The sequence below is a fragment of the Carcharodon carcharias genome, chromosome 9 (genome assembly GCF_017639515.1).
Source record: "Carcharodon carcharias isolate sCarCar2 chromosome 9, sCarCar2.pri, whole genome shotgun sequence".
In the NCBI taxonomy this organism is placed as follows: Eukaryota; Metazoa; Chordata; class Chondrichthyes; order Lamniformes; family Lamnidae; genus Carcharodon; species Carcharodon carcharias.
This window is the reverse complement of record NC_054475.1, coordinates 99,063,064-99,076,377: the sequence shown is the minus strand read 5'-3', so window position 1 is coordinate 99,076,377 and position 13,314 is coordinate 99,063,064. Positions and strand designations below refer to the sequence as shown.

At 42.7% G+C, this 13,314-nt stretch overlaps 1 protein-coding gene across 10 annotated transcripts in view; it reads left to right on the top strand.

Moving 5' to 3' along the window:
• The window catches only part of LOC121281982 (Krueppel-like factor 8), a 192,994-nt gene that overhangs the window by 47,146 nt on the left and 132,534 nt on the right, over positions 1-13,314 (top strand). Inside the window, exon 1 of one of the 10 annotated variants that reach the window (XM_041195290.1) lies at positions 2,388-2,408. The exons of the other annotated variants lie outside the window; for them this stretch is intronic. The gene's annotated coding sequence lies outside the window, so the exon portion shown is untranslated. Of the gene's footprint in view, positions 1-2,387; positions 2,409-13,314 lie in introns of those variants that run through there. 10 annotated transcript variants of the gene reach the window in all.

The window sequence follows — 13,314 nt, the reverse complement described above, 5'->3', positions numbered from 1 at the left end:
TTTACAGCTCTGCAAGAGTTTGATTGGATACATGCAGAGAAGATTTTTCCACTTATGGGCAGTGTAAAACTAGGGGCCATAAATATGAAATAATCACTCATGAAGTTTCTCCTGAATTACTTATTAAATTTTTCACTTGAGAATGGTAAGAATGTGGAACCTGCAACCACAAGGAGTGGTTGAGGTGAATAGCATAAAAATTTTAAGGGGAAGTTCAAGGGAAAAGCAGTACAAGATATTTTGATGGGGTTAGATGAAATAGAGTGGGAGGAGGCTTGTGTGCAGCATAAACACTGGCATTGATCTGTTGGACCAGTGACCTATTTCTGTATTGTCAATTCTCTGTAAGGCGGGATGGTTTGAGAAAATCTGTTCGGTTCTCTGCTTTTGATTGCTACATGGTATTTGAAATGATTGTGAACTTTGGGTATAAACTGGATCTAGCTTCACTCGCATGTTCCTCTCGCCTGCCCCACAGTCGACATACCTGCCGGCACTTTGTCTTGAATTGCACACGAAGATAGGCCTGCTGAAGTGTGGAACTGTACTCTGATGTGAATCACTGTCTTCAGGGGAGAAAAATTCTCCTGGCATATCAATGTTTCATTGAGGACAGATAACTGGCTAGAGAACTAGAGGGTGATCCTCAATTGCCACTCACCTATTTCTCACCTATAGTTGAGGGAAAACTGGGCACCTTGGATATCCTTTTGACACCCAGTGCCTGCCTGATTTGATTTTGCTGCAGGCTTTTGCATGGGTGCCCAGTACTTCTGGCCAAAACTGATGGGAGCTAATTGAGGTCCTGCACTGGTTGTCGTGCCCCTATTGAAATCTTCATAGACAAAGGGTTGATGCATGCATTATGTATGCTGGACCCAGTGTTTCAGGTTTTGAGAGGCCTAACCTCTCTGGCCATGGGAGAGGTGCCAGAGGATTGTAGAACGGCTAATGTGGTTCCGCTATTTAAGAAGGGTTGTAGAGATAAACCAGGAAACTACAGGCCAGCATGTCTCAAGTCAGTGGTAGGGAAACTATTGGAGAAAATTCTAAAGGAAGGAATCTATTTCCACTTGGAGAGGCAAGGTTTGATTAGGGATAGTCAGCATGACTTTGTCAGAGGGAGGTCATGCCTAATAAATTTGATTGAATTTTTTGAGGAGGTGACCAGGTGTGTAGATGAGGGTGGTGCAGTTGATGTAGTTTATATGGATTTCAGCAAATCCTTTGACAAGGTCCCACATGGGAGACTTATAAAGAAGGCAAATGCACATGAGATACAGGGTAATTTGATAAGGTGGATTCAAAGTTGGTTTAGTTGTAGGAGACAGAGGGTGATGACAGAAGGATGCTTTAGTGAGTGGAAGCCAGTGTCCAGTGGTGTACCATAGGGATGTGTGCTGGGTCCCCTATTATTTGTCATTTATATAAGTGACATAGGGGGTAGGATTAGTAAGTTTGCGGATGACACAAGGATTGGCCAGATGATTAACAGTGAGGCTGAGTGTCTTGGGCTACAGGAAGATATAGATGGGATGGTCAAATGGGCAGATAAGTGGCAGATGAAATTTAACCCTGAAAAGTGTGAGGTGATACACTTTGGAAGGAGTAATTTGACAAGGAAGTATTCAATGAATGGCATGGCACTAGAAAGTTCTGAGGAACAAAGGGACCTTGGCGTCCATAGATCTCTGAAGGTGGAGGGGCATGTTAGTGCGGTGGTGAAAATGGCATATGGGACACTTGCCTTTATCAATCGAGGCGTAGATTACAAAAGTAGGGAAGTCATGTTAGAGTTGTAAGAACCTTGATGAGGTTACAGCTGGAGTACTAAGTGGGGTTCTGGTCGCCATATTATAGGAAGGATGTGATTGCACTGGAGGGGGTGTACAGGAAATTCACTAGGATGTTGCCTGGGATGAAACATTTAAGTTATGAAGAGAGGTTGGATAGACTTGGGTTGTTTTTGTTGGAACAGAGAAGATTGAGGGGCAACCTGATCGAGGTGTACGAGATTATGAGGGGCATGGACAGGGTGGATAGGGAGCAGTTGTTCCCCTTAGTTGAAGGGTCAGTCACGAGGGGACATAAGTTCAAGGGCAGGGTGTTTAGGGGGGATGTGAGGAAAAACTTTTTTATCCAGAGGGTAGTGACGGTCTGGAATGCACTGCCTGGGAGGGTGCTGGAGACTGGTTGCCTCACATCCTTTAAAAAGTACCTGGATGAGCACTTGGCATGTCATAACGTTCAAGGCTTTGGGCCAAGTGCTGGTAAATGGGATTAGGTAGGCAGGTCAGGTGTTTCTCATGTGTCGGTGCAGACTCGATGGGCCAGAGGGCCTCTTCTGCACTGTGTGATTCTGTAACCAGCGACTCTTAAAGGGACTGCTTCAGACCGCTTGTGAAAAGGTAAGTGTTTTAGGTTTCTAAAAATATTTTTGTGTGGCCAGAAGGAGCAATTTGCTCCAGCTTACTCCACACAAATCTTTTGGTTCACTGCTGGCCTGTTCTGATTCCACCCTTCAAACAAGCCCAACCCTTCTCTTGGCTCTGTATAGTATCAGAATATTCAGCATCTGCAGCTTGTTGGCTGAATTCAAATAAATCCCGAGCCCAAAAATGATTCGGGCCTCCTGACTGTGGTTTTGGGCGGCTGCCACAGACGTACCACCCACTTCACACCAGTTTAGGGCTTGGGATGAAAGTCTCCCTTTTCGTCAACTGCAAAATTCTGCAGATACTACAAATATGAAATAAAAGCAGAAAATGCTGGAAATCCTCAGCAGTTCTGACAGTGTCTGTGGAGAGAGCAGCGGAGTTAATGTTTCGGGTCGAGGACCTTTCTTCAAAACTGAGTTTCCATGCATGTCAGCAGTCATTTATAATATGAGTAAATCCTGTGTTGTGTGCATACATAACTAATGAAATTAGATGTTCTGATGTCCTGACACTGGTATGATTTGTGCAAGTATGAAAATGGCCTGGGGGGCTCCTCTACTTTTTAAAAAAAAGTTGTCCATTTTGATGGCCCAGCTGAAATTGGGAAAACCACATGCAAAAATACATGCTACCACTTTAGTGCAAATTTTAGTGTATTTGCATGTGACTCTGGTCTCAGCAAATTAGCCACACTGGTAATATACTATTTTGTATCTGGCTTCTAAAGCACACTTCAGTCTTTAGCAACACTAAGCAGGTTTCTTCAAATCTTTGACACATCTCTATTTAAAATAACTATTGTCTCTTTGAAAGCCATTTGGTTTCCTTTAGTTATACATTCACAACAGGCAAGCCGCTTAACCAGCTTATATTTCACCCCTTTCTTGGATTCACTCAAGTTCTGTCGAAGGGTCATGAGGACACGAAATGTCAACTCTTTTCTTCTCCGCCGATGCTGCCAGACCTGCTGAGTTTTTCCAGGTAATTCTGTTTTTGTTTTGGATTTCCAGCATCCGCAGTTTTTTTTGTTTTTATTTAAGCCGCTTGTCTCATTTGCTATTACTTACATCCGTTGGCAGGTTTTAGTCATTGTTCATGATTTTTGATTTAAACTAATTAAAAAAAATTTCTAATAACTACTTGATTGAATCTCTGTTTATTCATTAACACTAAAAGCTCTCTTTTAACTCGGGCAGGAATTGTGTAGGCATTGAGCACGCCAAGCCTCCATGACATGAACTGTGTGAGGACTGGGTTATTTTACTGCTCCAAGGCATCTGTCAGGTTGCCTTGGACAGAAAGGGCCAAGAAACACAGTGCTGGCAGCCAGGGTTCAATATAGAAAGAGGCTCATTGAGCTTACAAGGACAGCAAAGGTGAGTACAGTTCTTTATCTCTCCAGGACTGTAAGCAATACCTGAGAACTCACCTCTCATCCCATCTTCCATCACATCCTTTAACAAGGGCACACTGCATTGCATCTCATTCTAAAACATTTGCCTTTTCCTTTGCTCTCTTCACACCACACAATAATGTCAGTCTTTTCTCTCAGTGTAGCACTGTTCTTTATTACTTCACATTCAATCCATTTGGCTTTACATGCATTACTTCCTATTCTCTTTCCATACAACTACTTTTCTAGCTCTCAGCACATGCTTGATCTGCACAAGATGTACATTTTTCCACTTACCTTTTCAACAGATACTCGCTGATTCTTGCCCTCTGCTGGACAAATCAACACAAATTACTTGGGGGTGAGCCAACATGAGGCAAGGGGTATCCAGAATTGTAGCCCTCTTCAAAGCAGAAGGGGAAGACCTGGTGGTCAGTGACCCAGCAGAGTCATGAGCACCTAACCAGGAGAAGTCAGTGTTGGTGTACCCAAGCAAGGTGTCTGCACCTTGCTTGAATCTCTTCATTCAACTCAGCATAGATGCACCAAGCTTAGTAACTTCAACCTGCAATCTCAACACACTCTTACCTGATACATCTGCTCTCTCTCACATTCTAACTCATCTCTTCTTTCTTTCTGCAGAAGCCTCTTGCTGTTGAAAAGAGCCTAGAAGAGAGATTGGAGGAGGACATTCTCTCAGGGGAAGCAGTATCAGGCGCTCCAACCCTCCCTGCATCAGTGAAGACAATGGCATTCCCTGTTGTCTAGATAATGAGCTGGAGGTGTCTGCTGATTGTGTAATGCCCTGCACCAGTGATCTTGCTGAAGGTGAAAGCCAATGGTAAAGCTGAGGGCTTCCTAGGTCCCACCATGAGGTGAAAACTCCCGGCCTCTCTGTAGCTGAGAGAGTTACTGGAAGGCATGCCACAGAGTTTTAATACTATGACTGAGAGTGTGGAGGAGTCTGCATGCAGCCTCTCTGATGTCATCTCACATGGCATTGCCATTCTGCAGTCCATCCTAGGGAGTGTTGTCGCTTACAGTGATGCTGCAGCTGAGGACTCAGCAGGAGTCTTTGTACCTTTAATGAAGGTTCAGTGGCTGCCATGTAGATTCTAGGTTCCAAAAGAAAGAGCTTGGTATATCAAATAGAGTCTTTAAAGGGACTTTCATCTTCTGCAGTCTGCTCTCTTGGTGGAAATGACAAGCTCTGATGGCATGAGAGTAACAGTGGCACCATGGGAACAGTGTGGTTTGGACTCCCTCAGGATGTCAACACGACTGCACATTCTGCTCCCTCCTCAATCAGTACTCACCATGGTACCAGCAGTAAGGCTGTGTCAGACTGCCCAGCAACAGCTGAGGTGCAGCAGGCAGCAGCCAAACCTTTGGGCTGGGTCCAAGCACCTGGAAATCACTGACCACAAACATCTCCCGGTCCGCTCCTAAGGAACAGCAGCCTTCCACCAGCTCTGCCTACTCCACTTGGTAAGAACCTTCTGATGTAATAGAGTTAGGAAGCCTTTTTTTGAGAAAAACCCTATGGATTATCACCTGGGTGGAAAATTAATGGAAGGCATTTATTATGGTTGCCTTTAAATTAAACATCTTTAGCACTTTGATCTGCAGTGTGGTTTCATAGCCCCTTCTGAGTCTGCCTGATCAAGATGATATTGACGTAGAAGTTGCCTGAGTAGTTTGAATGTTCTTCAGTGCAAGATGAATGGAGTGGTGAGTGAGGTAGAAAGGCTGTTATACTGAGGCCTCTGTTTAATTTCCTAAGGCAGAGATGTGAGAGGTTCAGTGGAAACATGGAGATCGGAGCTGATCCCAGAAATCTCTTGCTGTTTCCTTGTCTGGCAACTGCTGCTCCAGATACAGAACTCTATGCACTGTAATTTTCCACAGTATGTACGAGGCAACAAAATTACATGACATTCTGGCCTCAAAATTGGATTACGCTTGACCTATTTTGCAATCCTAAATCGGGTACATTAACACACAGAATGCTGGGCGATCGGCTCATGCTTATTCCATGTCAGAAGTGTGCTGCTCGTGGTATTGGTTAGAGCTTCTCTGCAGGTGTCCAGAACGTACGCCTAAAACTGTCATTGGTCTCACTACATATGCAAATCAGGCCTAAAGTCAGTTTCAGGGCTCTTTGCGAAATTGGACTGTGTATAACCCCAGCAAGTTCTGTGTACACTGCTCTGTTTCATCAGGCACTTGACAACCAAACCTTTGGTTCTTAGAGGCTGCCGTCTGAAAGTTTTTGTTTATTACTTATCCAGTACGGGCAGAAATAGCTGAACCCCAGGCAGCGGCCAGCTACTGCTCATGTATGTCCTGAGGTCCTTGATGCTGGCCGATTTTACTGCACCCCTGCGAATGTTGATCTGCTATGGGGCCACACAGGCCTATGCAGCTCTGGTATGCTAAGGAGGCTGGCAGACTAATTTTGCTGCGGTCCTGCCATCGATCTGTTTAGGTGCCTGTAGCATGTGCTGTACTGGGGTTGAGCTCCATTTCAGCTAAGGGCTAATTTCTAGGCGTCTATCTGGGGTATACTGCAGCTATCTTCCTGAGTGGTCTAGCCAGATTCTACTGTGGTTCTTTAAGGATCCTTGTTGGACTTTAGCTTTGATTGTATCTCTGCTTGGTAGCACAGCAATGTCATCAGCCACCTCTACAGGAGGTATCCCCTCTCTCCCCGGTACCAACCTGTCACACTCCTCACAGGGTTGAATGTTGGGAGGTGATAGACTATCTTGAGTATAATGGCATCATTGTAGCTCGTTGGGTACTGGATCTAACACTACCATTCCTTGATCATTGGCAGCGGTCTCATTTCCAGAATGAATACAATTTGCATTTATATATTATTAAACATAGTTATTTTTAACAAAAACAAAAATAGCTGGAAAAACTCAGCAGGTCTGACAGCATCTGTGGAGAGGAACACAGTTATCGTTTCAAGTCCGAATGACTCTTTATCAGAACTAAAGAAGTATAGAAATGTGGTGAAATATAAGCTGGTTGAGGGGGGATGTGGGACAGGTAGAGCTGGATAGAGGGCCAGTGATAGGTGGAAGCAAAGAAGAGATTGCCAAAGATGTCATAGACAAAAGGACAAAGGGGTGTTGACGGTGGTGATATTATCTAAGGAATGTACTCATGGCGACATTAAGGGTAGAAAGCAGGACAAACAAGTGGCAGATGGCCCAAGTTGGGGTGGGGTGGGGTGGAGGGAAGGGATTGAAATGGGCCAAAAGGTGGAGATAAAATGATGGACCGAAATAAATTTAAAAATAGGTGGGAAAAGAAAAATATATTTTAAAAATATAAATTTGGAAAAACGGGGATCGGAAAGGGGCTGGGGTTAGAGGAGAGAGTTCATGATCTGAAGTTGTTGAACTCAATGTTAAGTCCGGAAGATGAGGTGCTGTTCCTTCAGTTTGTGTTGAGCTTCACTGGAACAATGCAGCAGGTCAAGGACAGACATGTGGGCACAAGAGCAGGGTGATATGTTGAAATGGCAAGCGACAGGGAGGTCTGGGTCATGCTTGCGGACAGACTGAAGGTGTTCTGCAAAGCGGTCACCCAGTCTGCGTTTAGTCTCCAATGTAGAGGAGACCACATTGGGAGCAGCGAATGCAGTAGACTAAATTGAGGGAAGTGCAAGTGAAGTGCTGCTTCACTGGAAAGGAGTTACTTTTAAGTTTATTAGTTGCTCTGTGGTGTTACATATGGGAATTCGATACTAAATGTAATCTTCAGGTGAAGTAAGGTTGGCAGGTGGGGGAGGAAGGGAGGGAGCAGGCGGTGTAGACATGAAGTTTTTAACAAGCTACATTTGAAGTTATTTATAGTCATATGGGAAAAGTTAGTGCAATGTGGTAAGCAGGAATGTGGAGTTGGTTGGAGAGTCGAGTGTGTGCAGTACCGACTTAAAAAGAGCTGGGAAATGTAATTCTGAGACGCTCCAGTGTCACCACTGGTGGGAGAGTGTAATTACAGCAGGGTATCTTTACCCAGGGAGTTCCTATTTTAAATCAGAAATTTATAATGAAAAAGAGTTGACAAAATGTGGCAACGGGAAGTAAAGCTTACAGACAGCACTTGTTTGCTTGTATAATATTTTCATAAATAACTTGTGGTTTTCAAAAATTGGATAAAAATGGGATGAATTGATATAATGAATGAATATTGACATGACGTAAAACGCGATGTATAGATTGTGCAGGTATGTAAGTTGCATTAATCAGTTTGCAGCTCATTAAAAGCCTGTATGAAGTTGCAGTCAGTGCACTGCAAATATACTTGTGACCTGTCAGATTGGTCTGGGGGGAGAAAGTTGACTTTTGTTGCTTTGCAAGCTTGTTGCGTGGATACACATTTAAAATCTGGTCCATTTGTGCTGGAATAGAGTTGGAATAGAGCACTGAGCATTTGTCCTTTTGATACTCCAGATGATTTTAACTGATGGAGAGGAAAGTACATTGCTGACAACAATTCAACATGCTTTCTGCTGCCAATCTGTCCCTGACTTTCACTTTTTTGTGGTTTAAAAGGAATTTGCCTTTTAATCAGCTTCTTGTTCATAATTTAGGAAATGGTAAAAGCAAGCACACATTTTCTTCCCCCCCCTTTTTTAGACCTGAATTAAAAGTCAGTGTGATTCACTGAAAAGGAGGATAGAGTGTAATTTGGTAGGCACAACTCATGTGATTGGAGATTTCAAGCATGTTTAGTAACACACATAGTAAGCACTGTTTGGTTTATAAATAATGTTTTTGCCATGCATTATCCAGATTGCATTTGCAGCTTTCATTATCTGTAAAAATATAGCTTTTAACCAGTGGAGGTGTTTTCAAGCTCTTTGTAAAATTGTTCTGATTGCTCTTTGTCCTTGTCCATAGCCAATCTAGAGTAAACCTAATTAATTGAGGAAGGGGCAACTTCAGTTGGGTGAGAATAGATCTGACCCAGGTAAATTGTAATCAAAGTTTGGCAAGCAAAACTGTTAATGGGCTGACTTTAAAGAGGAGGCAGTTTGGGTATTGTCAAAGTACATTCCCATGAAGGGGAAAAAAAGAGCAAACAAACCCAGAGTTCAAGGGATGACGAAAGGGATAGAGAGTAAGATGAAGCAGAAAAAATGTGTATGACTGTTTGAACTGTCACTGAGAGTGAGAACCAGGCTGAATATAGATCGTTCAGAGAGGCAGTGAAAAAAACAAATGAGAGAAACAAAGAGAGAGTATGTGAAGAGACTGGCAGCTAGCACAAAAGGGAATCCAAAGTTTTCTATAGCTACATAAATAGTAAAGGATGGTCAAGGAGGAGTGGTGCCAGTTAGGGTTCTAAAAGGGGGGTTTATGCATGGAAGCAGGTGGCATGACTGAGGTACTAAACAAATGCTTCCCATCTGTCTTTACCAAGGATGAAGATGCTTCCCAAGTCAATGAAAAGGGGAGATAGTTGATTCACTGGATGTGCTAAAAATTGATAAATGAGGAGGTATTATATAAACTGGCGGTAGTTGATAAATCACCAGGACCAGATGAGATGTATGCAAGAATACTGAGGGAAGGATGGGTGGAAGTTACTGAAGCACTGACCATAATCTTCTAACCCTCCTTAGATTTAGGGGTTGTGCCAGAGAATTGGAAAATTGCAAATGGTTCACCCTTGTTCAAAAAAGCATGTAAGGATAATCTGAGCAACTACAGGCATTGGGCTTAACATTGGCGATGGGAGAGCTTTTCGAAATGATAATTTGGGACAAAATTAACAGTTACTTGTATAAATGTGGATTAATTAAGGAAAGCCCTGCATGGATTTGCTAAGGACAAATCATGTTTAACTAACTTGATTTGAATTTTTTGATGAGGAACAGAGAGGGTAGTTGAGGGTTATTGGTTGGTGTGAAGTATGTAGGCTCCCAAAAAGGTGTTTGATAAAGTGACGCATAATGGCTTTGTCAGTGAAGTTAGAGCAGATGGAATAAAAGGGACAATGGCAGCATAGATATCAATTGGCTGAGTATCAGGAAATAGAGTGGTGGTGAATAGTTGTTAATTGGACTGGAGGAAGGTTTAGGGTCAAAGTTAGGACAACTACTTTTCCTGATTATATTAATGCCCTAGACTTAGATGTACAGGGCACAATTTCAAAATTTGTGGATGACACGATCAGCTGAATTTTCACTGAGTTGGGATGACTTGTGAGCCCTCTAAAAATGGCAGTCGGTACCCAATTCTGGGATTGCCGACCCCATTCCTGGGGTTTCTGGTTTTGGGAGTGACTTTTAAGGATGCAGGCTGGTTTGGGTCATGAGCCCACACCCTGTACCCCTGATGTGGCTGACTCCATTGTGCAGATGGATGGGCATTTCCTAGTCCTCCGCAATTTTATGGAGTTGGGCCAACTTTTCAAAGAGTCGTGGTTCACAGCACCTCAGATGTCATGTACCATTGTATGCATGAGGGTGACCTCTTGAAAAGTAAATTCAAAAGGTCTTCCTCATGCCCCCATGCCAAACTATATTACTTCCATGTCCATTCATTCACTATACAGTCTATAGAACCAGGGTGTGTAAAAAAAAAAACAAGCTTTAAAAACAGTCATTCATAATTTTCCACTTTCTTAATAAGAACTCCTTTCTAATGCAGCCCAGTAAAAGTGTCAAGAGAAAACAATGCTTGATTGACAGCTCTCTGATCTATGTTACCAATTTCATAACTTTACACAAGAAAAAAAAAGTTTCAAGTGCTTGCAGTTTCTTCTATTAATACTTTAAAAGGTCTGGATGATAGGCGCTTATATTGGACTGTAGAAAATGAGTTTTCTTTTTAAGAAAGTGGAAAGTGCTCAGCGAATGACTGAAAAAAAGTTTCTTTTACACATCCTACTGTCACAATAAGATTCTTTGGTTCTGTATACTATATAGTGGGTGCATGAGCATGGAAGTGCCATGGCTTGGTGTGGAGAGCTTGAGGGCCATAGGGGTTACATGCCCCTAATCCCCCACAATGAAAATCCCATCCATGTGGCCACTTTCTCCTGAGGCAGATGGCTGAGCTCGGTTTTTTCCTGACTCCTGCTACCTGGCTCAAGGGTGAAAATCCAGCCTAATACTTGGAAGCATTGCGAACTGCAAAGAAGATAGTGATAGACTTTGAGAGGATATAGACCAGGCTGGTGGAATGGGCAGATACATGGCAGATGAAATTTAATGCAGAAAAGTGTGAAGTGATAATTTTGGTGAGAAGAATGAGGAGAGGCAATGTGAAGTAAAGGATACAATTCTAAAGGGGGTGCAGGAGCAGAGGGACTGGGTTTGGGGGAGGGGTGGTGGGTATATACGCACAAATCATTAGAAGTAGCAAGAAGGTTGAGAAAGCAGCTAACAAATCATACCCACTCTTGGGCTTTATATATAAAAGCATAGAATACAAAAGCAAGAAAGTAATGATAAACCTTTGTTAAACGCTGACTTGGCTTCAACTGGAGTATTTTGTCCAGTTCTGGGCACCACACTTTAGGAAGCATGTGATTGCATTAGAGAGGGTGCAGAAAAGGTTCATGAGAATGATTTCAGGGATGATGAATTTCAGTTACGTGGATAGGTTGGAGAAGCTTGGGGCTGTTCTCCTTGGAGAAGAGAAGGTTGAGAGGAGATTTGATAAAGATGTTCAAAATCACGAGGTGTCTGGAAAGAGTAGATAGAGAGAAAATGTTCCTATTGGTGGAAGGATCAAGAACCAGAGGGCACTAATTTAAGGTGATTGGCAAAAGATTATATGAGGAAAAATATTTTTATGCAGTGCGTGGTTAGCATCTGAAATGCACTTCCTGAGACCTTGGTGGAGGCAGGTTCAATTGTGTCTTTCAAAAGGGAATTAGACAATTATCTGAAGAGAGGAAAAGTGGCAAGGCTTAGGGGAAAAAGCAGGGGAGTGGGACTAAGTGACTAGCTCTTTCAGGGAGCTGGCATGGATGTGATGAGTGAATGGCCTCCTTGTATTAATAAGGATAAACATTGCCACTGCAATTGTGAAGATATGAGTTCCAATTAGTCACCAGGCTGAATTAGTGCTCTCCAACACATTATGGGGAAAATTGTGCTGAAGTCCATGTGCTGTATTATGGGACACAATTATTTTGTGGTATTCTTAATTCAGAATGTTGTTGCTACCTGTAGCCAACCATCCTAAATAAAAATAAAAAAAACTGCAAATGATGGGAAGCTGAAAGGTTTCAGGTTGTGAACTTTTTTGTCAAAACATTTTGATGAAGAGGGCCACACCCAAAATCTTACCTCCTTTGTTCCCTCCTTAGATGCTGACTGGCCAGTTGAATCTTTCGAGCATTTTCTGTTTTTGTTTCAATCCTTCACTTTGATTTAGTAGGTTGGACTGTTCCTCTGGGGTTTCCTTGTTCATCCATTGTATCTTTGACAAAGGGGCACAGAAACTCCAGATAAATGGTTAGCTTCTCAAAGGAATTTTGTGGCTTTTCAGCTGAAATTACGATGGACAAGCAGAAACTCACCGGTGGGAAATCAAAATGTTTATAACTGTACACTTAAATGTTTTTCACAGCCCAAATGAACATAGTATGAAGTTTACACACACCCGCTTTACTACAAAATAAACTGATCAGCCCTTGCCTCCCACCCACCATCCCTTGCCATCTGGAAAACTTCAAAAGACCTCAAAACTTCTGAGCTTGAGGGAAGGTAGGTATAGGATTATATAAATATCAGATTGAGCGCAATCTTCTGACCAATATTTAATGACTCCTGATGGACGACATTGGACTTAAATCTCTGGCTGTAATTGAAGTTTTAAAATCAGTGCAACTCTTTTTAGAGTGGGCGTTTTATTCATTAGTAAATCTGACATGCATTTGTAAGATGTTAGCCCCAAATTATACTGTGAATTTAAATCTGCTGTAAATGCATCCTAGGTGCTGCATAGGTTTCACTTTGCAGGCGCTCTGAATGGAGTTTTGACAAAGCTCTGTTCTGAGTACACCTCCTGGTTTCCAGGCAACAGCCTTGCTAAAGTAGTGACCTCTGTAACATTTGTTGACATCCCATTGGCAGATCTGTGTTCTTATCTGTGCTAGGCCAATGTGGTTGATGCATTACAGAGCAGCTGAGATCAATGTCCCTTGGGCACAGTGTGCCTAGTGTAAACAATAATGGAGTCACTTCAGCTGCCAGTGCAGTGAAGAACTCCTCCAGTTTACAACTGAACATTTTCCCCTAGTTTATTCTGCTTTTCTGAAGGTGCTGACTTCTGCTAGAATATGCTTCTACAGACATGAGCTATCCTCTGGTACTAAGTGGGCATTTTTCTTGTCAGTCTAGACAGTGAATGTTAGCAAATGATTCAGCAGCAGAGGGCATAATGCCCAGGAGGGATCTTTTCATCTTTAGACAGCCACATGCACTTTCCATCAGGAGTCATTAAA